This window comes from Bos grunniens, chromosome 25 (genome assembly GCF_055505025.1).
Source record: "Bos grunniens cultivar Pamir isolate PY7600 chromosome 25, Bosgru_T2T1.0, whole genome shotgun sequence".
In the NCBI taxonomy this organism is placed as follows: domain Eukaryota; kingdom Metazoa; phylum Chordata; class Mammalia; order Artiodactyla; family Bovidae; genus Bos; species Bos grunniens.
Genome location: NC_141189.1, coordinates 25,311,807 through 25,338,305, shown reverse-complemented (window position 1 = coordinate 25,338,305; position 26,499 = coordinate 25,311,807). Strand labels below are relative to the sequence as shown.

Below are 26,499 nucleotides of genomic sequence, written 5' to 3'. Positions count from 1 at the left end.
AATTCACAGTATCCACAAGGAAAAAAAAAAAAGTGAGCCAGTGGTTCAGGAAATACTGGGTCCTTCCCTATACATTATGCAATGTGAATAATAACCTCAAAAATGTTCCTACAATAAATAGAAATGTCTGAGCTTCCTAGAAGCTACAGCAATGGATGAAATAGGATCATGACATTGTTCATTGTCCTCAAATTTAAAAAGTTTCTTGGAAGCACACTTATTCCTGGAGCTAATTTTTCTCTCATAAAGAAGACACTATAATGAGGTGAACATTATCTTTTCCCTAAATATAATGAGTTTCTTAGTAGGGCATGGCTTTTGGAGGAAAAAGATAAAAGCCTGAGTGCAGGGTGGGGTAGAAAGCAGAGAAATTTCTTTTCATGATTTTAAATCTAGTATTTAAGTTTAGATTGTAATGACAAATCTTAACTATTAGGATTAGGGTTTTAGGATATTCTTAAAATGAGTGCCTTGTCTTGGTCACACCCTGGAAGTTGGTTCTTAGAACAGAGAAGGCTGTCTGGAGCTCAGGAACAGTTATGAGTAGACGAGCATATGCTGCGTGCCAGGCCCTGTACTAAGCACCCGTGTTCCCATGTAGCCCTCATACTTCTCTCCCAGAGGAAGGATATTACCTCCATCGTACAGGTGAGGAAACCGGGGCTGGAGGTTACATGACTCACCCAGGTCACACAGCCAGGAAGGCCAGAGACCAGGGATTTGAACCCAGATCTGCCTGATGCCAGGGAATCTCTGGCCATCTCCTGCCATAGTGTCCAGTTATTGATACCTTAAGCTGTGTGTCCAGTAGGGCTGATCGGCCCCCTGCAAATCTTCCTATCAGGGTACCAGGACCCCCAGGCTGGACAGTGGGCAGCATCTGGCTGTACCTTCCACTTGACACTAGCTGAATCGATGGCAGGCCGCTGGAATAGGGGATATCTGAGGGTAGGGAAGGCCTAGTCCCCAGTCTGAAGGATGCAGGATCTATAACTATGTTTCTAGGAGACATTTCCATTAGAAGTGGAAGCCAGGGGTGAGAAGATGAGGATGAGGATGCTTTGTCTCCCTCCTTCCATACTCCCTTCCTATCTACAGATGAACAGAGAAGGCCTTGACCACAAAAGAGGGGCCCAGGTGCAGAGAACACTCTGGCCTGAGGCTCAGGAGGTGGGTTCTGGCATTAAGTGTGACCTTTTGTGATTGACAAACATGATCTATCATATAACAGAAAGGGGCAAATTTTCAGTGACTTATTTTCCAGAGACAACCACTGTTGAGTGTATCAGCTCATAGGGTTTCTTCATCTATTAATATTTAAATATATATACACATATTTATGTTTATAAACATGAGCTATGTTATATATAGTATCCTGTAACTTGCTTTTTTCTTCACTTGACAACATATCATTGACATCTTTTCATGCCACATATACAGAGACCTCTCTCATGATTTTTTGTGGTTCCATAAAAATGATAAATCTATGCTGCATGCTGTGTTGCTTATTTCTGTCTGACTCTTTGTGACTTTATGAACTGTAGTCTGCCAGGACTCTCTGTCCGTGGGATTCTCCAGGCAAAAATACTGGAGTGGGGTGCCATGCCCTCCTCCAGGGGATCTTCCCAACCCAGGGATCAAACCTGCATCTCCTAATCTCCTGCATTGGCAGGCAAATTCTTTACTACTGAGCCACCTGGGAAGCCCATTGATAAATCTGTGCCATATTTTTTTAAAAACAATTCTCAATGAACAGATATTTGGCTTGTATTATGAACAATGTAGGGGCTTCCCTGGTAGCTTCAGCTGGTAAAGAATCCAGCCTCAATGCAGGAGAGCCCGGTTCGATTCCTGGGTCTGGAAGATCCCCTGGAGAAGGGATAGGCTACCCACTCCAGTATTCTTGGTCTTTCCTGTTGGCTCAGATGGTAAAGAATATACCTGCATTGCGGGAGACCTGGGTTTGATCCCTGGGTTGGGAAGATCCCCTGGAGGATGGCATGGCAACCCACTGCGGTATTCTTCCTGAAGAATCCCCATGGAAATAGGAGCCTGGTGGGCTACAGTACATGGGGTCAGAAAGAGTCGGATACGTTGAGCGACTAAGTGCAATGCAGCACAGCATGACTAATGTATTGAAAGGCTTTTGTAGATATATTCCTGCTTACTTATAAAAGTATTTCTATAGGATAAATTCCTAGAAATGGAGTTGCTGAGTCAAAGGATATAAATATATTAAGTTTAGACAGTGATCACCGTACTGTCATCCAAAAACACTACAACAATTTATGCTTAATGCATAACCAAGTCACTTTGGAACTTTTGATGGGTGATGTAATCTTTGTATTTCATTTTCCCCACTTGTAAAATGAGAATGATTATGCCTCAGGAATAATTCTAAATGAGGTCATTGCTTTGATATCACCATGGGTCTTTAAGAAGAAATACACTGTTGGGAAATCTAAGGTGTCATTTTCATTTTAATTTTTTCTCTCATATCTCCTCAAACCTTAGTTCCTTTTCTATTTTAACCAGCAGAAGAAATAAAAATTTGATTAAAAGAAGTCTAGTGACTTCATGCCTTGAGATTACTTTCATCAGTTCTATTTTTAAGACTCACCAGTGGGTGAGGATATTAGGATGACATCAACTTTCATACATATCTTTTCATTTAAAATTTGCAAAAGTCTGCACAACCGGGACATGCCTTTGCTTAAAATGCTTGATGTTCCCCTACTATTCTACTGAAATGTAAAGTAAAATAAAAGATGACTTCCTTTATTAAATGATCTGCTCCTAAAGTTTTAGTCCCCAGTTTAAACTTTTGTAAATGGATGCTTCCGACCAGTAGCTTCATTCTGTCATCTGACTTTTCAGCATTCTTTGCAGTTATATAGACGCAGAATGCTCTTGTAAGATCTAGGTGTATCCACAAACACCTGGAAGGCTCAAGGAACCAGACTGGATAAAGTTTCCCATTTATCGGCTGTATAACCTTGTGCTGGTTGCATAACCTCTCAGTGACTCAATTTGCATGGCAATAAAATAGAAACACTAATGTTAGTAACCACTCCATAGGGTTTTTATAAGGATTAAATGAACTGGAATAGTGCCTGGCTCAAAAAAAAAAAAAAAAAGTGATCAATAAATGATAACTATTATTAGTAATATAAATGCTCAACATATGGCTAATATATGTTATTATTAAGAATACTTGCTCTGAGGTCTGAATGAATCCTGACTCTAACATCAGCATGGGCAGGGCTCATTCTCTTGAAGCCCAGTTTCCTCCTCTGTTATGTGGGGACAGTTAGGGCCCATCACACAGAGCTCCTGTGAGAATTAAATAATATTTAATATCATGGATGCTATTAAATAGATCCTGGTACAAAGGGAATGATCAATAACTGGTGGCTGGTTTCTGTAATATTTTTTGAACTGTCAAGAAAGAGAAAAAAAATGTATTCCAGGTGATCCACTCCAGTACTCTTGCCTGGAAAATCCCATGGACGGAGGAGCCTGGTGGGCTGCAGTCCGTGGGGTCACTTGGGGTTGGACACGACTGAGCGACTTCACTTTCACTTTTCACTTTCATGCATTGGAGGGGGAAATGGCAACCCACTCCGGTGTTCTTGCCTGGAGAGTCCCGGGTAGGGGGGAGCCTGGTGGGCTGCCGTCTCTGGGGTCACACAGAGTCGGACATGACTGAAGCGACTTAGCAGTGGTTCTCAATCCTGGCTGCAGGTTAGAACCCCCTGGGGGAAATTTACAAGGATGTGTCAGGCCAGAGGCCAGAGAAAGCGATTACATGGGTTTATTCTTAGAAGAGAATGTGTTGTAACCACATCAGCACAATCCTAATACTATGGATTAGCTGGAGGATCCCAGTAATAGCTTTGGATTCAAAATCTTCCTTTGTGGGGCTCTTCTCACTAATGCAATTTCATTTGTATTAAAATTCAGGGGATCTGAGTTCCTTCAGTTTACCAACTAGCTGGACTTTGCTTTCCCCTTTGAAAAGTGGAAGGAGTGAGCAAGGAAATCTCTATAAAATAGGAAATCTGATAGGTGTTTTGCTATAGAATCTCCTGCCTACGGGGCTAAGAGACCTATTGTTGACCAAATCCAAAGCCTGGAAACCTATTGCTGTTGTCTTGGTGGTGGTTGTTGGTTTGGGGAGTTTGGTTTTAAGATTGAAGCCAGGAACAATATATGAGGAACATTCTGGGTTTTGCTGTGAAGAATGAGGTTAGATAGGGCCAGAGAGTAACTGGGGAGGGGAGAAGAGCAAAGGGTATTTTGGGTATTTGGCAGTTTGAGAGAATTTGAGGGGAAAGAGTAGGGATGTTTAAAGGCGCTTTCTGTTTGGTCATATACTTGAAGAGTTGGAAGATGTCTCCTAGACTGAGGGATTTCTGTCATACCCAGGGTGACTCCCTGAGTGAAAATCAAGCTCACAGAGGGAGGGCCATGGGAAACTGCTCCTGCTGTGGTGTCCAGCCTACAGGGTAGCGTTGTCCTTACCCTTAGCTGCCACACCTTGGTGTCTGCAAAGATCCATGGTCTTTATGAATGCCTACCACATGCCTTAAATATATTATTTTAATCTTCATAACAAATGTAATGAGAATAACCTATTGTCACCCCATCTCTTGTCTCAGATGTTAAGTCACTTGCTTTTGGTCGACAGCTGCTAAGGAGCAGAACTGAGGACGTTTAGACTTCCACAGCATCATAGTGCCTTGCTGTCCTCATACCCTTTCTTTCTGACAGTCCCCCCGATTAGGCTGAGGGAGAGGTCTGGAATTCATGCTCTCAAAAGTGCAACAGATGTTCAATGCAGACATGAAGGCCACCCCATAAAAAGCAATGAAGGACTGATAATGCTTGAATGTGGATGAACCTTGAGAACTTGAAAATTTGCTAAGTACAAGAAGCCAGACACAAAAGACCACATATTATGTGATTCCCTTTATGTGAAATGTCCAGAATAGGAAAATCTGTAGAGATAGAAAGCAGATTAGTGCTTGCCTGGGCCTGGGAGGCTGAGGGAATGGGGGTGACAGCTGAGAGGTAAGGGGATTCTTTAGGGGAATATGAAGATGTTGTGAAGTTGACTGTGGTGATGGTTGCACCTGTCTGCGAATATACTAAAAATCATTGAATTGTGTACTTTAAATGAGTGAATTGTATGGCATGTGAGTTATATTTCATAAAGCTGTCATATAAATAAAAATGAAGGCACAGACTATCTTACACCCATTAAGATGGATACTATCAAAAAATAGAAAATAATAAGTATTGATGAGAATGTGGAAAAAATGGACCATTTTGCATTATTGCTAGGAATGTAAAATGATATAGATAAAGTGGTTCCTTAAAAAAATTTTTAAAGGAATTACCCATGAGCCAGAAATTCCACTTTGGGGCATATACAAGAAAGAAGGCAGGGCCTCGATGAGATGTTTGTACACACATGTTAATGGCAGCATTAGTCACAATAGCCAAAGGTAGAAGTAACCCAAGTGTCCATCAATGGATAGGACATATATGGTGTGTCCATACAGTAGAATATTGTTCAGTCTTAAGGACGTTCTGACACATGCCATAATGTGGATGAGCCTTGAGGACATTTCGCTAAGTGAAATAAGCCGGTCACAAAAAGATAAATACTGAATGATCCCACTGAAATCAGATACTTAGAATAGTAATATCCATAGAGACAAAAAGTAAGATGGTTCTTGTTTAATGAGTGCCGAGTTTCTGTTTTGCAAGATGAGGAGTTCTAGAGATGGATCGTGGTGATGGTATGAGTGTACTTAATACCTCCAAATGGTACACTTTAAGGTGATTAGGATGGTAAATTTTATCTTATGTGTATTTTATCACAGTAAATAAATTAAGAGGAAAAAAGTGAAGGCGCAGACCCCAGATTCCCTCATGGCTCTCTCCCTCACCTCCATCAGACTCTGCTTAATTGTTACCTTCTCAGTGCCTTCTCCCTGACCACCCCCATCCCTCTGCCCTGCTCATCTCCATCTAACATGTTATCTACAGGGTGATTCAAAAGGAACTGGCCACTTCCAGACTTGTATTAAAACACGCATGGACATAGATGAAGAACTTAGTGTTGGTGCCATTTCTTCTTTGCCACTTTGGAGAAATGAAGTGATTGCCCTTCAACTCTGATTGTGATGAAGGATATAGGACAAAGCCAGCTCCAGGATGGCGGGGTGCCCTGAGTCCAGTGTATGTTCTGGGGGCTGCACCATAGAGAATCGATTATATTGTAATCACTGTATTTCCTTTACAAACTGTCTTTGACTATGTGATGTATTTAATTATATTTAGTCACTGGTTAATAATTTTTCAAGTTTTTAATTCTTCTGACTTGCCCAGAATTTTAATAATTTATTTTGTTTATTGCATATTATTTGCTTATTGTGACTGCACTGGAACATGGATGCTTCCTGTGGCAGCTTGGGGATTTTTTCCTTTCTGTGTCATTTACTGCTCTATCCAAGCTCCTAGCACAGTGCCCAGCATACATGTGATAGATGTTCAAGAAGTATTTGATTCAGTGAATGAATCTGTGTTACACAATCCCCTTCCCAAATCATCCAGCTTGACAAACACCCTATGGACAAGGTCAGTCTAAGGTAATCAGAGTTGTTTCCAAGCAACCAACCAAACAAATAAATAAAAGGAAATATATTATCCATCTTTTCTAAAATAATAAAAAGGACTGTTCACACTCCCATATGCTTCCTATGAAGCAACCACTGTTCTAAGCACATCCTTAGTAGGGACTCAGTCTTCTCAGCAGCCCTTTGACCTAGGTACTGTATGGTCTCCATTCTATAGATGAAGAAACTGAGGAACAGAGAGGTTGAACAATGTACCCAGGGTCACTCAGAAAGGAAGAGGGCTTAGAAATCCTTCCTTTTCCCCACCTCCTTATGCTGCAATGCACAGATGTTATTTATGGAGTTAAGCTCTGGAGAAATCTGCTGGTATTTGGTTTTTTGCGAAATCCATCAGGACCCACCCTCTGATTAAACTGCTGAGGGCATGAAGCACATGTTCCTTTACACCCGTTAGCCTGGTTTAAAGGGCAATGGTTCCACCCACCTAATTGTCCCATCTTCTCTCTGTAAGCACAAGTCCAACCCTGGCTGATGCATGGTATTCACCCTGAGGATCTAAATTTAGGATCTGAGCAGCTAAAATGTCTTCCCAATTTTTAGATTAAACTCTCATTAGTTCAGGACATGGAAAAATTTAAAGGCATAGAGCTATGGAGGCTAATCTGATTCTTTTTAGAACTATAATTTAAAAACTGTCCCTTTTTAATAACTTAAAAACTGTTCTGTATTCTCATTCTGAAAAATACAGAAAAGTTTCAAGAGATCAAACAAAACAAAACTACCCACTGTGCTGTCCCTGATAATATTTTGGTGTATAGGAAGACTTAGAAAGACTTTTTAGAAAATGTTTTATTTATCCCATCTGAGCAGGTAGGAGGTAGAGGAGACTGAGTCTTTTGCATGTATTATACTTTCGCCATATGTATTGGAGTTGCCCTCATTTGCTTTTTGTGGCATCTGAAGGCTTGTCATTCAAGAGGCTTTGGAATGATATTTGAAGCTGTTCCAGAGTGAGCAGCTTATAACAGCAGGAAAAGTCCTGGGCCTGGAGTCCCAAGCTTTATATTCAAACCCTGATTGGAAGTGTCCTAGCTGTGTATCCTTGAGCAAAGCACTTAACTGATCTTTTAACCATCTTTTAACTATAAAATGAAACTAACATCCTCCTAAAGGTCCAACTTAGAGACAAGGTTATTTGAGTTAAAAAGACTTGAGCTAATGCTCATCTGTCAATTCTCACTGATTGTGGGATCTTGAGAAAGTTGTTTAACCTCTCTGACCTTTAGTTTCTTCATCTGTACAATAGAAATGATAAAAGCACTCCCATCAATGGATCCTAGAGAAACTCATATGAGATGGTGCATGTAACATGTTCAGTCCAATACCTCCCAGACAGTAGGGGTCCAACGATGGTCAGTGACTATTGTAAGTCATACAGTTTTTGACTCCTGTTAGAGCAGTGTTCTTCCCACTGTGGATGGTGAAATCAATTAGTGGGTTACCATATGCATTTTAAAAACTGAAGTAATTTTAGGTCTTAAATAAGTCATCTTTAATCTGTTTTGAATTTATTTTTGCATATGGTATGACAAAGTAGTCCAGTTTTATTCTTTTAAATGTAAGACCTAAAACTACTAGAAGAAAACATAGGCAGTACATTCTTTGACATCAGGCTAAGTGATTTGGGAGGGGGCAGTATGTCTCCTCAGGCAAGGGAAATAAAAGCAAAAAAAAAAAAACCAAATGAGACCACTTCAAACTATAAAGTTTTTGCACAGAGAAGGAAACTTGAAAAAATGAAAACACCACCCAGTGAATCTGATAAGGGGTTAGTATCTAAAAGATACTAATAATTCATATAACTCAACATCAAAAAAAGAAAAACCTCAAACATTTAAAAACGGGCAGAGGATCTGAATAGATATTTCCCCTCAGGTAACCACCAACCAACCAGCTTAGTGCCAACATGACCGTTATTTGTGAAGGCTCCTCCATACCCATCCCAGTCAATCCACCCCACCCACCTTCCTAACCTCTCACCTCCCTGACCCCCCTAGATAATCACTGTTTTGATTTTTATCATCCTCAACTAGGTTTACCTGTGTTTTGATCATCATTTAAATAAAACTCATATAGTGTGTTCTCTTTTATATCTGGCTTCCTCACTCCATATTTTGTGTGACTCGGCCATCTTGGATATATCAGTAATTTGTTCTTTTTCACTGGTGGTATAGCATTCCATTGTATAAACATATTACAGTTGTTTATCACTCTACTCTTGAAGGATATTTGAATTATTTCCAACTTTTAGCTATGACGAATGTAACTGCTATGAACATTCTTGGTATATATTTAAGAGTATCTCTTGAGTATATACCTAGGAGTAGTATTCCTGGGTCGTGGGCCATAAAATCTTTTACAAAAATAAATTTCCGCATGAGAAATGTTATCTGGCAAACAGTGCCAAGAAAAATGTAGCTCCCCTTGGGAAATGGTTCTTTATTCCCTAACTTTTCCTTTTTGCCTCGTCTGCCAGGAAGCTCAGAGTTCAATTTAAAGCTCATTTATAGCAACTTACTGACTCTTCCTGGTTAACATATCTAAGTTCTCCATTTCTCTTTAGATCTGCCTTTTTCTTTTCTGTTTTTGCTAACTGTATTTTATTGTACTGGGTTGGCCAAAATTTTCATTCAGATGAAATGAAAGGACGTTTTGGCCAGCCTCCAAAATTATCTGAAATCCTTTTAGGGAGGAAAAGGACATAAATAGATTCAGGAAGAAAATAGGTATTTGCCTTGCTTACAACGCAGAGAAGGTGTGAATCTCACATGAGATAATGTACATGAGAGAACATGAAACCCTGAGAAGCCTGCCCTGGAGGAGTTATCATTAGTGTGCATTCAACTCTTGCAGAGGTGTAAGCTTTATCAGCTTTGTAGAAAAGGAATATGAACACGGCTAGCACTTGTTCTAACAGAATTTTAAAAAATAATTTTCTTCTTAACTTTCTTTCTGGAAGGTTGAACAAAAAGAGTATTGGGTTGGCCAAAAAGTTCATTTGGCTTGTTTCCCATAAGATGGCTCTAGTGGTGCTTGCTGTTGTTTAGTCTCTAAGTTGTGTCCGACTCTGCGACCCCATGGACAGCAGGCCTCGCTGCCCCTCACCATCTCCTGGAGTTTGCCCAAGTTCATGTCCATTGAATTGGTGGTGACATCTTACCATCTCGTTCTCTGTCACCTCCTTCTCTTCCTGCCCTCAATCTTTCCCAGTACTAGAGTTTTGTCCAATGAATCAGCTCTTTGCATCTAGTGGGCAAAGTATTGGAGCTTCAGATCCCGGATCAGTCCTTCTAAATGAGTATTCAGGGTTTATTTCCTTTAAGATTGACTGGTTTGATCTTCTTGCTGTCCAAGGGACTCTCAAGAGTCTTCTCCAGCACCACAGTTTGAAAGCATCAATTCTTTGGCAGTTGGTTGGCCTTCTTTATGGTTCAGCTTTGTCTTTAACTTCATTTGAAGTGATTTCATTATATTGTACTATGATAGCTGTCATATCCGTGTGCATTTTTTTTAAAAAAAGCAACTTATCAAAATTGGTGCCATTTTAATATTGAAGAAGGATGAAAAAACATTTTGGCATAATATGCTTTATTATTTCACTCAAGGTAAAAACACAACTGAAACACAAAAAGAGATTTCTGCAGCTTTTATTTTCTCAGGCTCCAAAATCACTGCAGATGGTGACTGCAGTCATGAAGTTAAAAGGCTCTTGGTCTTTGGAAGGAAAGCTATGACAAACCTAGACAGCATATTAAAAAGCAGAAACATCACTTTACCAATAAAGATCTATAGGTCAAAGGTCAAAGCTATAGTTTTTCCAGTAGTCATGTACAGATGTGAGAATTGGACCATAAAGAAGGCTGAGCACTGAAGAATCAATTCTTTCTAATTGTGGTGATGGAGAAGAATCTTGAGAGTCCCTTGGACAGCAAAGAGATCAAACCAGTCAATCCTAAAGGGAATCAGTGCTGAATACTCATTGGAAGGACTGATGCTGAAGCTGAAGCTCCAGTACTTTGTCCATCTGATGTGAAGAGCCAACTCATTGGAAAAGACCCTGATGCTGGGAAAGATTGAAGGCAGGAGGAGAAGGGGGCAGCAGAGGATGAGATGGTTAGATAGCATCACCGACTCAATGGACATGAATTTGAGCAGACTCCGGGAGATAGTGAGGGACCGAGGACCTGGTGTGCTGTAGTCTGTGGGGTTCCAAAGAGTCAGACACAACTTAGCAACTGAGCAACAACAGCAATGAATTGAGAAGGTGCTGTGACTGACAGAACATGTCAAAAGTGTTTTGCAAAGTTTTGTGCTGGAGATTTCTCACTGGATGACACTCCACAGTTGTGTAGACAAGTTGATGGTGATCAAATTGAGACATTAATTGAAAGCAATCAACATTATACCATGCAGGAGATAGCCGACCTACTCAAAATATCCAAATCAACTGTTGAAAATCATTTGCACCAGCTAGGTAATGTTAGTCACTTTGACGTTTGGGTTCCACACAAGTGAAGCAAAAAAAGCCTTCTTGACCATATTTCCACGTGTGATTTTCTACTTAAAGATAATGAAAATGTTCTGTTTTTAAAACAAATTGGGATGGGTGATGAAAAGTGGATACTATACAGTAATGTGGAATGGAAGAGATTGTGGGGTATGTGAAATGAACCACCACCAACCACACCAAAGGTGGGTCTTCATCCAAAGACAGTGATGTTGTGTATATGGTGGGATTGAAGGGAGTCCTCTATTGTGAGCTCCTTCTGGAAAACCAAACGGTTAATTCCAACAAGGACTGCTCCCAGTTAGACCAACTGTAGGTGAATTAGTCAACAAAAAACGCATTATCTTCCATCAGGGTAACACAGGACAGTATGTTTCTTTGATGACCAGGCAAAAACTGTTACAGTTTGACTAGGAAGTTCTGATTAATCCACTGTATTCAGTCTTTACAAAATTTTTTTAATGAAAAAAATTTCAATTCCCTGGAAGACTATACAAGGCACCTGGAACAAGTGAATTATTTGATCAGAAAAATAAAAGCTTTGGGAAGATGAAATTGCCTGAAAAATGGCAAAAGGTAATAGAACAAAACAGTAAATATGTTGTTCAGTAAATTTCTGGTGAAAATGAAAAACTTGTTTTTTATTTTTTACTTGAAAACCAAAGAAACTTTTTAACCAAGCCAATAGATCATTCTAAGTCTCACCATCCAGAGATGATTGCTATTAAAATGTGATCTTTCTTTTGTAAAAATAACTTTAGATATAATTCAGGGACTTGCTTGATGGCTCAGATGTTAAAGAATCTGCCTGTAATGGAAGAGACCCACGTTCAGTCCCTGAGTCGGGCAGATCCCCTGGAGAAGGGAATGGCTACCTGCTCCAGTATTCTTGACTGGAGAATTCTGGCAAGCTCCAGGACAGAGGATCCTCATGGGCTACAGTCCCTGGGGTCGAAAAGAGTCAGACATGACTTAGCAACTAACACACAACACAGATGTAATTCATGTATCATACAATTCAGTGACTTTTGGTATAATTCACAGAATTTGCAAACCATTACTGCAATCAATTTCAGCACGTCTTCATCACCCTCAAAGGGAACCCTACTCAGCTTAACCATAGTCCCTACTCAGCTTAACCATAGCTTAACCATAAGACTCCCATTCTTCCCAGCCCCAGACGACTACTAACAGACTGTCTCTATAGATTTGCCCTTGTGACAGGCTTCTTCACTTTGCACAATGTTCTCAAGCTTCATCCATGTTGTAACATCATTTATCTTTATGGCTTGATTACATGGCTGCAAAAAAACTGTAGACTGGGGGACTCAAAACAGCAGACATCTTTTCCCCCAGAGTTCTGGAGGCTGGATTTCCAAGATCAAGGTGCCAGCATGAGTGGGTTTAGTGAGAGCTCTCCTGGCTTGCAGAAGCTGCCTTCTAGCTGTTACCCGCACAGTGTAGAGAGAGTTCTGGTATCTTCTCGTCTTCTTATAAGGGTTCCCGTTCTTTCAATTTACATCTTATGACCTTATTTAACTTTAATCACCTCCTTAAAAGCTCTGTCTTCAATTCAGTCGCATGTGGGGGATTAGGGCTTCAACATATGAATCTGAGGAAGGCACAACTCATGTTTCCAAATAGTATTCCAGTATATGGATGTATCACACCTTTGCATCTGTTTATCAGTGGACAGATATCTGAATTGTTTCCATATTTTGGCTACTATGAGTAGTGCTGCTATAAACATTCATGTGAAAGATTTTATGTGGACACATGTTTTCCTTTCTCTTGGGTGTATAACCAGGAGTGGAATTGCTGGGTCATATGGTAACTCTACGTTCAATTGGCTGAGGAACTGCCAGATTGTTTTCACAGTGGTTGCACCATTTTATATTCCCACCAGCAGTGGATCAGGGTTCCAGTTCTTGCACATCCTCACCAACGCATGTTATTAACCGTGTGCTGGATTATAGTCATCCTTGTGCATGTGAAGTGGTATCAGTATGGTTTGAATTATGTTTTTCTTATGCTTAATTGTGGAAAATTCTTAAAGAGATGGGAATACCGGAACACCTTACCTGCCTCCTAAGAAACCTGTATTCAGGGTCAAGAACTGACAGTTAGAACTGGACATGGAACAGCGGACTGGTTCCAAATTGGGAAAGGAGTACATCAAGGCTGTATATTGTCACCCTGCTTATTTAACTTCCATGCAGAGTACATCATGTGAAATTCCAGGCTGGATGAAGCACAAGCTGGAATCAAAATTGCCAGGAGAAATATCAACAACCTCAGATATGCAGATGACACCACCCTAATGGCAGAAAGCAAAGAGGAACTAAAGAGCTCTTGATGGAGGTGAAAGAGGAGAGTGAAAAAGCTGGCTTAAAACTCAAATCATGGCATCTTGCCCCATCACTTCATGGCAAATAGATGGGAAAACAATGGAAACAGTGACAGATTTAATTTTCTTGGGCTCCAAAATCACTGAAGATGGTGACTGCAGCCATGAAATTAAAAGATGCTTGCTCCTTGGAAGAAAAGGCAATGACAAACCTAGATAGCATATTAAAAAGCAGAGACATTACATTGCTGACAAAGGTCTGTTTAGTCAAAGCTATGGTTTTTCTAGTAGTCATGTACGGATGTGAGAGTTGGACATAAAGAAGGCTGAGCATCAAAGAATCAATGCTTTTGAACTGTGGTGTTGGAGAAGACTCTTGAGAGTCCCTTGGACTGCTGCTGAAGCTGAAGCTCCCATAGTTTGGCCACCTGATTCAAAGAACCAGCTCTTTAGAAAAGACCCTGATGCTGAGCCAGATTGAGGGCAGAAGGAGAAGGGGAAAACAGGGGATGAGATGTTTGGATGGCATCACTGACTCAATCGACATGAGTTTGAGCAAGCTCTGGGAGATGGTGATGCACAGGGAAGCCTGGCATGCTGCTGCAGTCCATGGGGTTGCAAAGAGTTGGACACGACTGAAGGGCTGAACAGCAACATGCCTAATGAAATGATTGAGCGTCTTTTCAGGTATTTATTGGCTGTTTGTGTAGCTTCTTTGGAGAAATGTCTATTCAGATCCTCCACCTTTTTAAATTAGATTGTCTTTAAATTAGATTGGAGAATGAAATGGCAACCCACTCCAGTGTTCTTGCCTGGAGAATCCCAGGGATGGGGAGCCTGGTGGGCTGCCGTCTATGGGGTCGCACAGAGTCGGACACGACTGAAGTGACTTAGCTTATTGAATAGTAAGGATTTTTTAATGTATTTTTTAAATGTATTTTTTTTTTTTTGCTGCAGCCTATGCATTTTCTCTGATTGTGACACAAGGGCTCCTTGTTGCAGTCTGTGGGCTTCTCTAGTTGCGCAGCACAGGCTTGAGCACAAAGGCTGTAAGTCTATACCAATGAGATACTTCATAGCACTTATTTCATGTATCCCTGCTTTTTTTCATCTAACTTTATGTGGTAGACCTATCCCCCTATATTATAAAGTTGTTTTACATGATTAGCTACATAATTTAATTATTTTCTTATTGGAAACTTCTTTTTCAGTTTCACCATTATAAATATTGCTGCCACGGCTGCCTTCATTCCTAAGGGTTTAATTTCGTTTGTGCAGCTTTTGAAGATATTTTTACATATTGAAAACATGAATCTTTTAATTCAAACTTTGAGTTGATTTTCTTAAAAGCAGTAGAACAGGAACAGGCAAATGAGGTGTCGAATCCCACACTTGCACCTTAGGGAAGTCACTTAACTTTCAGAGCCTCGGTGTTCTCATCTGAAAAATGGAGATAATGATACCTTCAGAGAGTTGTTTTGAAGGTTAAAGACAACATAGGGATGTATGTGCTTGCATATATTTTAAGAACTCAATAAATAGTACTTATAATGATTATCATTATTTTCATCATTGTTGTTCTTGTTGCTAGCACTATTAAATTTGCAACAGGCAGTGGAAACAGAGCAGAATACCTGTGAGGAGGTGGTGGGGGGATGTGCAGGTCCTTCCTACCAGCCTGGGAACTGCAATCAGAATAAGCAGACATTAAATGTTTTCTCACCTCAGCCAAAGAGAAGTGTTTTGGTATCACACACCAGATAAGTGTCCACACTCTTAAATCTTTGTATGTATCTAAGATCAGTTTCTTTGGATCATTGCCCAGCAATGTCTGTGAGAGGGTTTAACCCAATTCATGTAACTGTTGAAGATATTGTTTACATATTGAAAACACTTACCTTTTAGTTGAAACATAGATTAGCTCCAAGAGAGCATGGCTCTGTCTGGTATGTTCGTCATTTTATGTCTTGTATCAACAAACACACGATAGATGCTGGCCGAGGAAGGTAAGAAGGAAGGCAGCAGCCCCTGGTTACATTTTGTTATATTTTGCCTAGAAGACCGGAGAAATAGCCATCTGAATCCTGAGAAGAACCGCCATTTATTAAGCGTCTGTCGCATCTGCTGTGTGCCAGGTACTCTTCTGGTGGATTTGTGTATGCAATCTCAGTTAATGTATTTAAATATCAAGATAACCATGTGCAATATGATCCGCAAAACCCCCAGTTTGAAGGTTAGTGACTAGGCCAAGGGCACGCTGGTAGTAAGAGCTGGAGCCTGGATGTAAATACTTTAAACACTTGCCTCTCCGATGCTAAAGTCTGGGTATCCCCACTGAACTAGAGCATCCTTTACGTTGCTGGTAAGCATGTGTGTCCTTTCGACAGTCTGGAGGGAGGCTGAGAGAGAGAGGCCTGGGGGCTTCCAATTGACTGAGCACCTGCTCTGGGTACAGGACTGGACCTGCCTGACGCTGGAGGTTCAGTGGCGAACAGAAGTGAGCATCTTGCTCTCCTGGAAACTTAAGCCAGTTGGGGAAGCTAGGTGCTGTTCCAGTAATCACGTGAATCCTTGATTACAGACTGTGACCAGCGCTCTGAAGAAGTTCTGAGGCATCAGATGGATGCCTTGAGAGACTTTAACAGGAGGTTTGAATAGGTTCCCCTAGTAATTAACTAGACATGAGTGGCAGTGAGGGCTTTCAGATGAGGAAAGGATGGAGGCAAAGACCTTGAGCCTGGAAGGGGGACTGAAAGAAGGCTTAAGTGATGAAAGCAGGTGTGAGGTGATGGGGAGCTGGGAGAGAGCAGTGGCCTCAGGGGCCTAGTTAAGGACTTTGGCCTTGATCCTAGGGGCAGCAGGCAGCATTTAAAGGGCTTTAGCGGGGCACTGGCATCATCAGATGGGCTTTATAGAAGGATGAGCATGGCTGGAGGTGGGGGCTGGATCGGATGACCTGGTGGCAGTGGAATTTGACAGAAGTGGATGGGTTTAGGAGACGTTTAGAGGGTAAAAATGACATAGGTGATATGAAAGATCCTTTCTAAAAAGTAGCTTTGTTTAGGAGTCAGTATGTTTCTCTCCAAGGTCAGAGTTTGAGAATATTTGATTTTTTATTTTCAGTACACCAGAGAGCTTCCTTTTAGAACTCTGTGCTGAAACTCTTGGAATGCTACTTCCCATCTCCTTCTTTTAAGGTTTGATAAAACTGTCTTCCTAGTCCTGGATGATTCTTGTCTAGAGCTGTGTCAGCCCAGGGTTCTGGACTGACCACCAGATAATAAGTGAATACTGTCACGGTGCCTAAGTACAGACTGAAATAGTTTCTCAGTTAGTTATTAACTTGTTATACTTACAGAGGAGCTGTGTAAAAATAAACTGGGGGATCTGTTTCCATTTCACTTAAAGACAGCATTCAATATACAGAGCTTCTGCCAGTCTGAACTGGATGAGAACTGTTTATACCCCAAGTTCATTCAGAATGCCTGGGATATTTCTAAAGGTTCAGTCTTGGCAGCAGCAGCTGAGAATGCAGAGATAAATAAAAAAGTCATGAGACACGGCTGACAGGGTTCGTCTGTGTTCATTCACACCCCGGACTCACTAGGCTTTTGAAGATGCAGAATTTCGAAGGACAGCCTACAACATAGAGGCTGTTTAAACTGCTGTGCTAAATCTCCAGTCTTGATAACTTCAAAATGGAACTGCCTTTGTAAATTCTGATGTAGAAAGAAAATACTGATTGATATATAAATACATATGAGTAGCACAAAAGCTCACCTACATAATTTAAAGAAAATTTGTTTAAATATTTATTTCCAGTTGTTCTAAAGTCACCACATTGTTGCTGTTCAGTTGTCCAGTGGTGTCCGACTGCGACCCTATGGACTGTAGCACGCCAGGCCTCCCTGTTCCTCACCATCTCCTGGAGTTTGCCTGGAGTTTGCATTACCTGAATAATTAAGAAATAATTTTATTGGGCATCAACCACGTGCCAGGCAGGCTCCATCTCATTTCACCCTTTGCACTCTATTACTGACCCTATTTTATGAGTGAGGGAGCTGAAGCTTCAAAGAGGTTGGTTAAGAAACTTGCTCAGGTGATTTAGTTGGTAAATGATGGTGGGATTCAAAGCCAGGGCCCCTGGTTTCAGAAGCTGTGCCCTGAACAACTAAGCTGTGCTCCGATGGCCCCATCCCTTCCCCTGTTGGAGCCTCAGTTTCTGTTATCTATGAAAAACAAGTCTTTTATTGATGGTCTCCCTTTCCAGGGTCAAAACTTTATATTGAGATTCTGTCTCAATATAACTAATATTGTCACTTCCAGCACCAAATATTTCCACTTACAAAATGCTGCCTCCCAGGAGACTTCATTCGGAGTTTACATTGTTTAGAAGTCAACACCAGTAATTACTGCACATTCAAGACTGTCCACCCCAGTCCCTTGTGGCTTCCAAGTTGGCTCAACTTTCCTCAAAAATAACACAACCCAACATCTGGCACCATTAGGAAAGGGAGGGAAACGTACCAGAGCACTCACATTACCCTCTGCATGTCAGCATCTTCCAGCGGGGACATGTGGAGTTTTTTTCACGTTTTTTTTCTATATTTTTCAGACTTTCTATAATGACTGTGAACTGCTTTTATAATCAAAAAGCAGTCTTATTTTAAAAATTCAGCCCAGTAAAACAGAAAAGAAATAGAACCTTGGTAATATATATTGCACAGTCCCCTGCCTTCCTAACTGGAAAGTCTGGAACATGACTTTAAGCTCTGTCGGCTGATTCTGGGTCATGATCAGGGGCCCGGTTCTTACTCTACACTGGTATGAATGGTGGTTAAGACCATGGATTTTGGACTCAGATAGACCAGGCTTAGAGTTCTGGCAGAGCCATTTCTTTTAGGTCTGTGACCTTGGGCAAGTTACTTAGTGTCTCTGGGCCTTAATTTTCTCATCAGTAAATGGAAATAATACTAGAAATCTATCTCCCGGAGTGACTAGGAATATTCAGTGAGGTGATAAATTTGTGTAAAGCCTGAACATAATGTCTAGCATTCAGTAAATGCAAATTTTCTAATTAATTCTGTGATATTGTTAATAATCTGTTGCAAGTGTGGAGCCCTCAGGGACTACCGAGGCACCTCAGACTCTGCCCTGGATCTGAATGAAAAAGTCCCCAGATTCTGGTGCCTGTTCTCATCCTCCCTGTTTTCCTATTTTGTTTTATTTTATCTTTTGTTGAGGTGACACTCAGCAGGATGTACTAATTCTCAGCGTACAGCGCAATGAACTCGTCTGTATGTACATACAACATAACAGCACCCAGATGGTTGAAGAATGGGCCCCACCTTCCAGGGGCCTCTCTCAGGCCCCCACCAGGCAGCAGCTGATCCCAAGGCAAACTGTATTTGGATTTCTATCACTGTGGAAAAGGTTTTGCTTATTTTTAAACTCCATATAAATGGAAACTCAGTATAGACTCTGTGTCTGGTTTCTTTTGCTGGACATTGCATCTGGGAGACTCAACCAAATTGTGGAGGGCAGCAGCAGTTTGCTCTTTTTCCCTAAACTGTAGCATTCTTTCCCTTGAATACCATCACAGTTTGTATATCACTTATGGATAGACAGTTGAGTTGTATCCAGCTTTTACGAACATTCTAAGCGGGTCTCCTGCATTGCAGGCAGACTCTTTACCGTCTGAGCCACCAGGGAAGCCCATGTGTTTTTTGGTGGATGTCAGTACTCACTTCAGTTGAGGATTAGCCAGGAGTGGAATTGGTGGGCCTGAGAGTGTATAATAATATTTAATTTGGCAAGATACTTTCAAATAGTTTGCTAAAGTGGTGGGACGGTTTCCCATCTCCACTAGCGATGCCTGAGCATTAAGTTGTCCTGCATCCTTGTCAACACTTAGTGTGATGAGACATTTTCATTGTAATCATTCTGGTGGGTGTGTTGTGGCTGTCCCACTGTGGACCCTCACATTTTCATGTGCTTATCAGCCACTGGGACACTGTGTATGTGCATGTGTGTGTGTGTTAATCGCTCAGTCATGTCCAACTCTTTGCAACCCCATGGACTGTAGCCTGCCAGGCTCTGCTGTCCAGGGAATTCTCCAGTCAAGAATACTGGAGTGGGTTGCCATTCCCTTATCCAGGGAATCTTCCTGACCCAAGGATTGAACCTGGGTCTCCTGCATTGCAGGCAGATTCGTTACTGTCTGAGCCACCAGGGAAGCCCATTGGGAAACTAATTCATTCCTAAATTCAGTTATGCTCCAAGGATAACTCAGCTTGCCAGTATGATGCTTTAGGAATGGGCACACTGCTCTGAGAGGGGTCTCAGAGACTCTCTTGTGACTAATATACCAGAGTTTGGGGAACACATTCCAAAGCATCTACACGGCTTCTGCTTACTTTCAGGCCCTTGACTGTGTTTGATAGCTGAGCTTGAAGATAAATAACTTTCAAATGAGTGACATGAGTTTTAATGATGCTAAGTGAACTTTTTTTGGGCTCCAAAATCACTGCAGATGGTGAGTGCAGCCATGAAATTAAAGGACACTTACTCCTTGGAAGAAAAGTTATAACCAACCTAGATAGCATATTGAAAAGCAGAGACATTACTTTGCCAACAAAGGTCCGTCTAGTCAAGGCTATGGTTTTTCCAGTGGTCATGTATGGATGTGAGAGTTGGACTGTGAAGAAAGCTGAGCACTGAAGAATTGATGCTTTTGAACTGTGGTGTTGGAGAAGACTCTTGAGAGTCCTTTGGACTGCAAGGAGATCCAACCAGTCCATTCTGAAGGAGATCAGCCCTGGGATTTCTTTGGAAGGAATGATGCTAAAGCTGAAACTCCAGTACTTTGGCCACCTCATGCGAAGAGTTGGCTCATTGGAAAAGACTCTGATGCTGGGAGGGATTCGGGGCAGGAGGAGAAGGGGACGACAGAGGATGAGATGGCTGGATGGCATCACTGACTTGATGAATGTGAGTCTGAGTGAACTCCGGGAGTTGGTGATAGACAGGGAGGCCTGGCGTGCTGCGATTCATGGGGTCGCAGAGTCGGACACGACTGAACTGAACTGAAGTGAACTCTTTAGCAGCACTTCAGCTTGTATTTCTACAGGCCACTCAGGAGAGAAGAAGTTACATTTGTTGAGTACCTGCTACATATCAATTCCTGCACTGGGCACTTTAGGTACATTATCTCCCTAATCTTCCTAAGGACTCTGTGAGGGCAAGATTATTTCACTTATTTCAAACGAGGAAATGAGGCTGGGACTGGGTCACCCAGCTATTAGATGGAAGAGCCAGGATTCAAACACTGGGTCCACTTGTCTCCAAAATCGTCCCTTCTGTGAACAAGAAAACTGTTCTAGCATACATTTCATTAATATTTTTTGATTGGTCACCTCTACTAAGGCTTCCATGAAGACTCATTTGGTAAAGAATCTGCCTGCAATGTGGGAGACCTGGGTTCAATCCCTGGATTGGGAAGATCCCCTGGAGAAGGAAATGGCAACCCACTCCAGTAATCTTGCCTGGGAGATCCCATGGACAGAGGAGCCTGGTGGGCTACAGTCCATGGAGTCACAAGAGCTGGACATGACTTAGCGACTAAACCACCACCACCACTCTACTAAGGCAACTCCACCCTGGGTAGAGCTCTCCCTGGGGTCTCCCAACATCCTAACACTGGGTCTGCTGATACCAGGAGGCCAGCACCCCGCCCCTCCAAACTCTGCAGCTCCTCACCTTCCTCCTCTTTTCCTCTCCCCACCTCTGTGCTCTGCCTGATCACAGTAACACCATGCACCTGTTGATGCTCTGACAGTCTGTTTTTCTTCTGCCTGGTATATTTTCTGATAATTATTTTAGAAAAATTTTCCCAACAGTATAGCAATGCATGTATATTGTAGACATTTGGGAAAATGAAAATTCACCCATTTCTTTTCAATCATTTAATCTATGTTTAGTTTTTTGTTGTTGTTGTTTAGACAGTTAAAAAGCTGGGCTGCAACTTAGTTATGAACGTAACTTTTTTTTATAGGGCAGTCACATTTAAAGGATGTACTATGAACAGCTCACTCAGGAACAAACGTAAACTAGGAGTCACGTGTTTTAATTTTTTTTCACTTGTGTTTTTAAAAAATTTTTTTTCAGAAAGGCAAGAGGGAAAACTGGGGCAGAGATGGCTGAGTGGAAGAAACTAAATTCTGCTTTACTTTCAGAGGAATCAGCTTGGTTGGCTTTCGACACCACCAGACAGAAGCCACAGTGTCCCCTCTGGGGACATTGTTAACTTTGGGAATGGAGCAATAAATTTGCATAATCAAAATGTACAGGAATTTTATAAATTCCACTGTATTTTGCCCTTGGCTTGTCTCCTTGTTCCTTTAAACTTTGCAGAAGCACATTTGCAATGGCAGCCTCCTGTTTTATGAAGTTTATAAAGTATCAGATATCTATTCATTCCCCAGGGGTTGGGCATTGTGGTTGTTCCTAAACTGTCTATGGGGGAAGCGAACTTTATTATGTCTTTATTACAGAAATCATCTCGCTAGGGGGAGACCAAGACCCTGGAGAGGGTAAGGGCGTGAATGCTGGAGCCAGGCAGCCCACAGTGTGACCCCAGGCTCCTCGTGCATGCCTCCGTTTCCTCATCCATACGATCACTGGGAAAAGAATAGCATGTACCTCACTGCTCCTTTGTATGTGCAAAGGGCCCAATGAGCACCAGAGAAATGCTGTTTTATTATTTACCTGGAATCCTAAAAACTGAGTGCTAACCAGATTTAAAAAACATATTTTAATCCTTATACGCATACTGCTGACTTGAGAGTGTGAACCAGTCTCTGCTTTGTAACCTCCGGGCCCATCTCTGCGATGGGCAGAGATGAAGCAGCTTCTCTCTCTGATTTGTAAGCATCTCTGTGCTGTACTGTGTGCTGTGTTCAGTCGCTCAGTCGTGTCCGACTCTTTGCAACCCCATGGACTGTATTCCGCCAGGCTCCTCTGCCCACGGGATTCTCCAGGCAAGAATACTGGAGTGGGTTGCCTTGCCCTACTCCAGGAGATCTTCCTCATCCAGGGGTCGAACCCAGGTCTCCTGCATTGCAGGCAGATTTTTTTTTACTGTATGAGCCACCAGGGAAGCCCATGAGTACTGGAGTGGGTAGCCTATCCCGTCTCCAAGGGATCTTCCTGACCCAGGAATCACATCCTCCTGCATTGCAGGTGGATTCTTTACTAGCTGAGCTACCAGGGAAGCATCTCTAATTCCTTGTTAATTTTCCTGCCTCTCCCTCTAGGCTGTGAGCTCCTTGAGGTCAGAGACTGTGCCCTGAAAATAGTAATGGCTAATGTGCAGTGCGTGTTTCTGTGGATCTGACTCAGTGCTGAGTGACCCCTTTGCGGGTCTTGTCTCAATTGCCGACCCCCAAGCCTTTAGGAGGCAGGGCACCTCTCAAACGTGGGCCCTCGGGAAACAGGCCCTGAGTGATGGCTGAGCGATACCGTGCTCTTTCCCAAACTTGTCACATCCAGAAGGATCACTCAAAGCACAGTGGTGGGAGCAGTCCTGATTCCCAGGCCTCACTCTCCGAGATTCTAATTGTCAAGGTCTGGGACCCTTTGCACTGAGGCCACACGTGGGCAACTCTGAATGAGCATCTGGGTGACCCTCCCTGCATCTTAGGCAGCTTCTCTAACCACGTCTGGAGTTCTCAGCTCTGTGACCGGCTGGAACCGGAGAGTGTAAGCGGGTCTCATTAATATGCGAGGCCTTTCTTGTCACAGTTCCTTTGACTGAAGCTGAAGGGCTGGCGCATCACCCGGGATTTTCCACTCTCTCAAGCCCTTCCGGAACTGGCTGCTCACCAGCCTGCCGAAGGGAGACAAGGACAGCACAGGGGCACGGAGGCAGCCGTCCATTCGTGATGGAAGCCAGCCTCAGGATGTCTCTAAACTAAGGTGGAAACTGGGGTCTCTCATCTCCCCGCCTGCTCCTCCCCGCTGCCTCTTCCCTTGCTCTGTCCTTCTCCTGAATAACCTATCTGTGCAAGGTTCTGTTCCATCGAGACCAGGAGGAGAAAAACCACGAGGGAGAGGTTTTATGTTTCTTAGTTTTTCAGCAAAGTCATCCTTGTACATGGTTCCCCTGGCTACGGGTATATAGGATAAAGCAGGAGGCTGAATGAGCATCAGTGCCGTCGCCGTCTTCTCTGGCAGTCACTTTGAGCTCACAGCTGTCTCTCTGGGTGGTTAAGGGTGTTAGGGTCAGGAGGCGTTTAGACACTGTCTCCTGATTTCCTGCTGTGACTGACACATGAGAATCAGCTTGCTTCCACCCCATTCACGCCCTCCCAAAAGGCTTAAATTGCTCCTTTCCATTCCTTTATTAGTTGACTTTGTAATTTCAAGTAATACCCTGCCATCTTATTACCTTTTATTTGAGGAGGGAGACATATACATAATAACAGCTACGATAAAACACATATAACTTATAAAGCAATTACTCATGTAACCATCATCCCAGTTAAGCAAGTGGAACTCTGTGGGCATTTTTAAGGCTCCCCTCCCCCTACGAAGCCACTCACCCTAACCTTAGTGATGATCATGATCTTGCTTTTCTTTAGAGTTCTTCTCATCTTTATAGGTATCCCTTAACATCTAGATGTGTTAAAAGTAGGATCACACTCTGTGTTACTCTGTGCCTCGCACCCTTTCCTTCAATACTGTAAGCTAACACAAGCTGACATGAGTAGTTTCATTCGGGTTCACTGCTGTATATTCACCAATCCAGGAAATCAGCGTTTATTGATGCAGTCAGCTGGTGATGGACTTTTGGGCTGTTTCCAGTTTTTTCTGCTGTCATGAACATCTTCATTCATGTGTGCCAGTGAGCAAGGGCTTCTCTAGGGGCTGGATAAAGAAGTGGAATCACTGCCTTGTGGGGGATGCACACACTGTTTCACTTTAAAATGTCAGTTTGCCAGTGTGTTTGCACCAATGGACTGTCCCGACCTCCAGAGAGTCTGACTCGATCGGCCAGCGTGAGGCTGGGCACCAGGAGTGTTCAGAGTTCCCGGTGATCCCATCAACTCCAGTTAGTGTCTTGACACTCCAACTTGGAAGGAGTGTCCCTAGCATCCCTTTTGACTCTTCTCCCTCAAGATTTTTGCATAATGATCTGAAAGAGAGAGGAGCTTTACCCAGGCAAGGTCAAAATGTGGAGCTGGGGAAGAGCATCTCAAGGCGTGACAGGACTGGTTAAAATCCTGGGACAAAGGAAAGGCATGCGGGTGGATTCTCCCAGCAGGGTTGAGGAATTAAAGAGTTCCCAAGGGCTGGGAACTCCTCCTGTCAGCCAGTTCCTCCTTCCTCCCATGCTACCAGTAGCCTGAAGTGTCTGTCTGACACTTGTAGGCCAGAGAGAATGTCATTCATACGGCTTATATATTGAGACATTGAGGCTCCTGTGACCTGCTCTTAGGGTCTTTGTAGTCACGTTTCCTTAAAGAAACCCTGGTTTGGGTTTCTTGACCCTGCCTGAATCTTAGCAATATACAAGAGCTTTGAATGAATACTGATGCCTAGGCTCCAGACCAATTACATCAGAATGTCTGGGGAGAGACCTAGGTACCAACAGGCTTCAGAATCTACCCAGGTAATTCTTAAATGCAGCCAGGATAGAGAACCAGTAGTCAGTGGGTCTCAGCTTTATCCAGTGTCCAACAGAATCACCAGGGGACTTGTTAAGAACACACATGGCTGGGCTCCGCTTGCCTGGGGTAGGGGTCTGGATGTGTATTTCTAGTAGGTTCCCGGTAATGCAAACATTTCTGGTCCCCAACCACATGTGGAAAACCACTGTACACTGAGGGTTTCCCTGCGTATTTCGTGGGGATCCAGGGCTGCCATGTGCTGAGCTGCTCCATCCGGCTGTGTGAGCCCCCTTCTACCTCAGTATTACGTTATCAGGCTGGTAGCTTGAAATCAGCCATGGAAACTGGCAAATGCTACAAATCAAAACTCTGCCACCCCAGTCTGTAGCTAAACATTTCATATCCTAGTTCATGTTATGGGCCCGCAGGATAAATTTCCCATGCCTATAGGTTCCTAGTATTAAAAATATTTTTTCTGGTTTGAGTTATTAATACAACTAATAGTAGTTCACAAAGCCAATTAAACACATTCTAAAACTTGATAGTTATTAAATATGGAAAGTGAAGAAGACTCTGGGGGACACCAGCATTTCAAACTGCATCCCTGTTTGGCCCCTGGGGATTTTTTACGCCCTGGGCAATGCCAGGATGGGGAAACTAACACTGTAGGCCCACTCAAGGAAGCCAAGATTTGGAAATTGATTGTCTTTGAATAAAACATGACCAAGAAGTCTTGGGAAGTCTTCGTGTAGCCCCAGTCTGAAGTCCGCTGGGCTAGCCTGTCTAGCCCACTGCACTGCATGTGATGGGGTCCATGGCCAGCCTGTGACCTCAATCACTGGGAGGTCAGGCTTGATTGAAATCTCTGCTGTACATGGTACCAACCCCCCAAATACCCTTTCCAACTTGAACACTGCTCTCCACACATGACCAGAGCCTGTGGCCTTGCTCTGAATAACCCTTTAGGCATTAACATTGGGGGCAAGCACTTGGACACTAGAAGCAAAGATTTATTAAAAAGAGAGGGTCTTTCCAAATGGATCCCCACCCGCCAGGAGATTGGATTTCCGTGCATCTTGGAGGAGGGCTTTTTATCTATCGGGACAATTTCCCTTACAAAACAGTCCCCGTTGTGTGTTCACCTAACTTTCCTGTTTGGCCAACTCAGGAAATCACCCGGATCACATTCTCGTCCGGTCCATGAAAGACAAGAAAAGGTTCTCTTCTGGCCGTGCACTGACCCCAGTGTCGTCCTGAGTTTTTAATTTT

The 26,499-nt window shown here is 42.6% G+C and overlaps 1 protein-coding gene across 1 annotated transcript in view; it reads left to right on the top strand.

The window, feature by feature from the left end:
• The window catches only part of IQCK (IQ motif containing K), a 168,935-nt gene that overhangs the window by 140,983 nt on the left and 1,453 nt on the right, over positions 1–26,499 (top strand). The window lies entirely within an intron of this gene.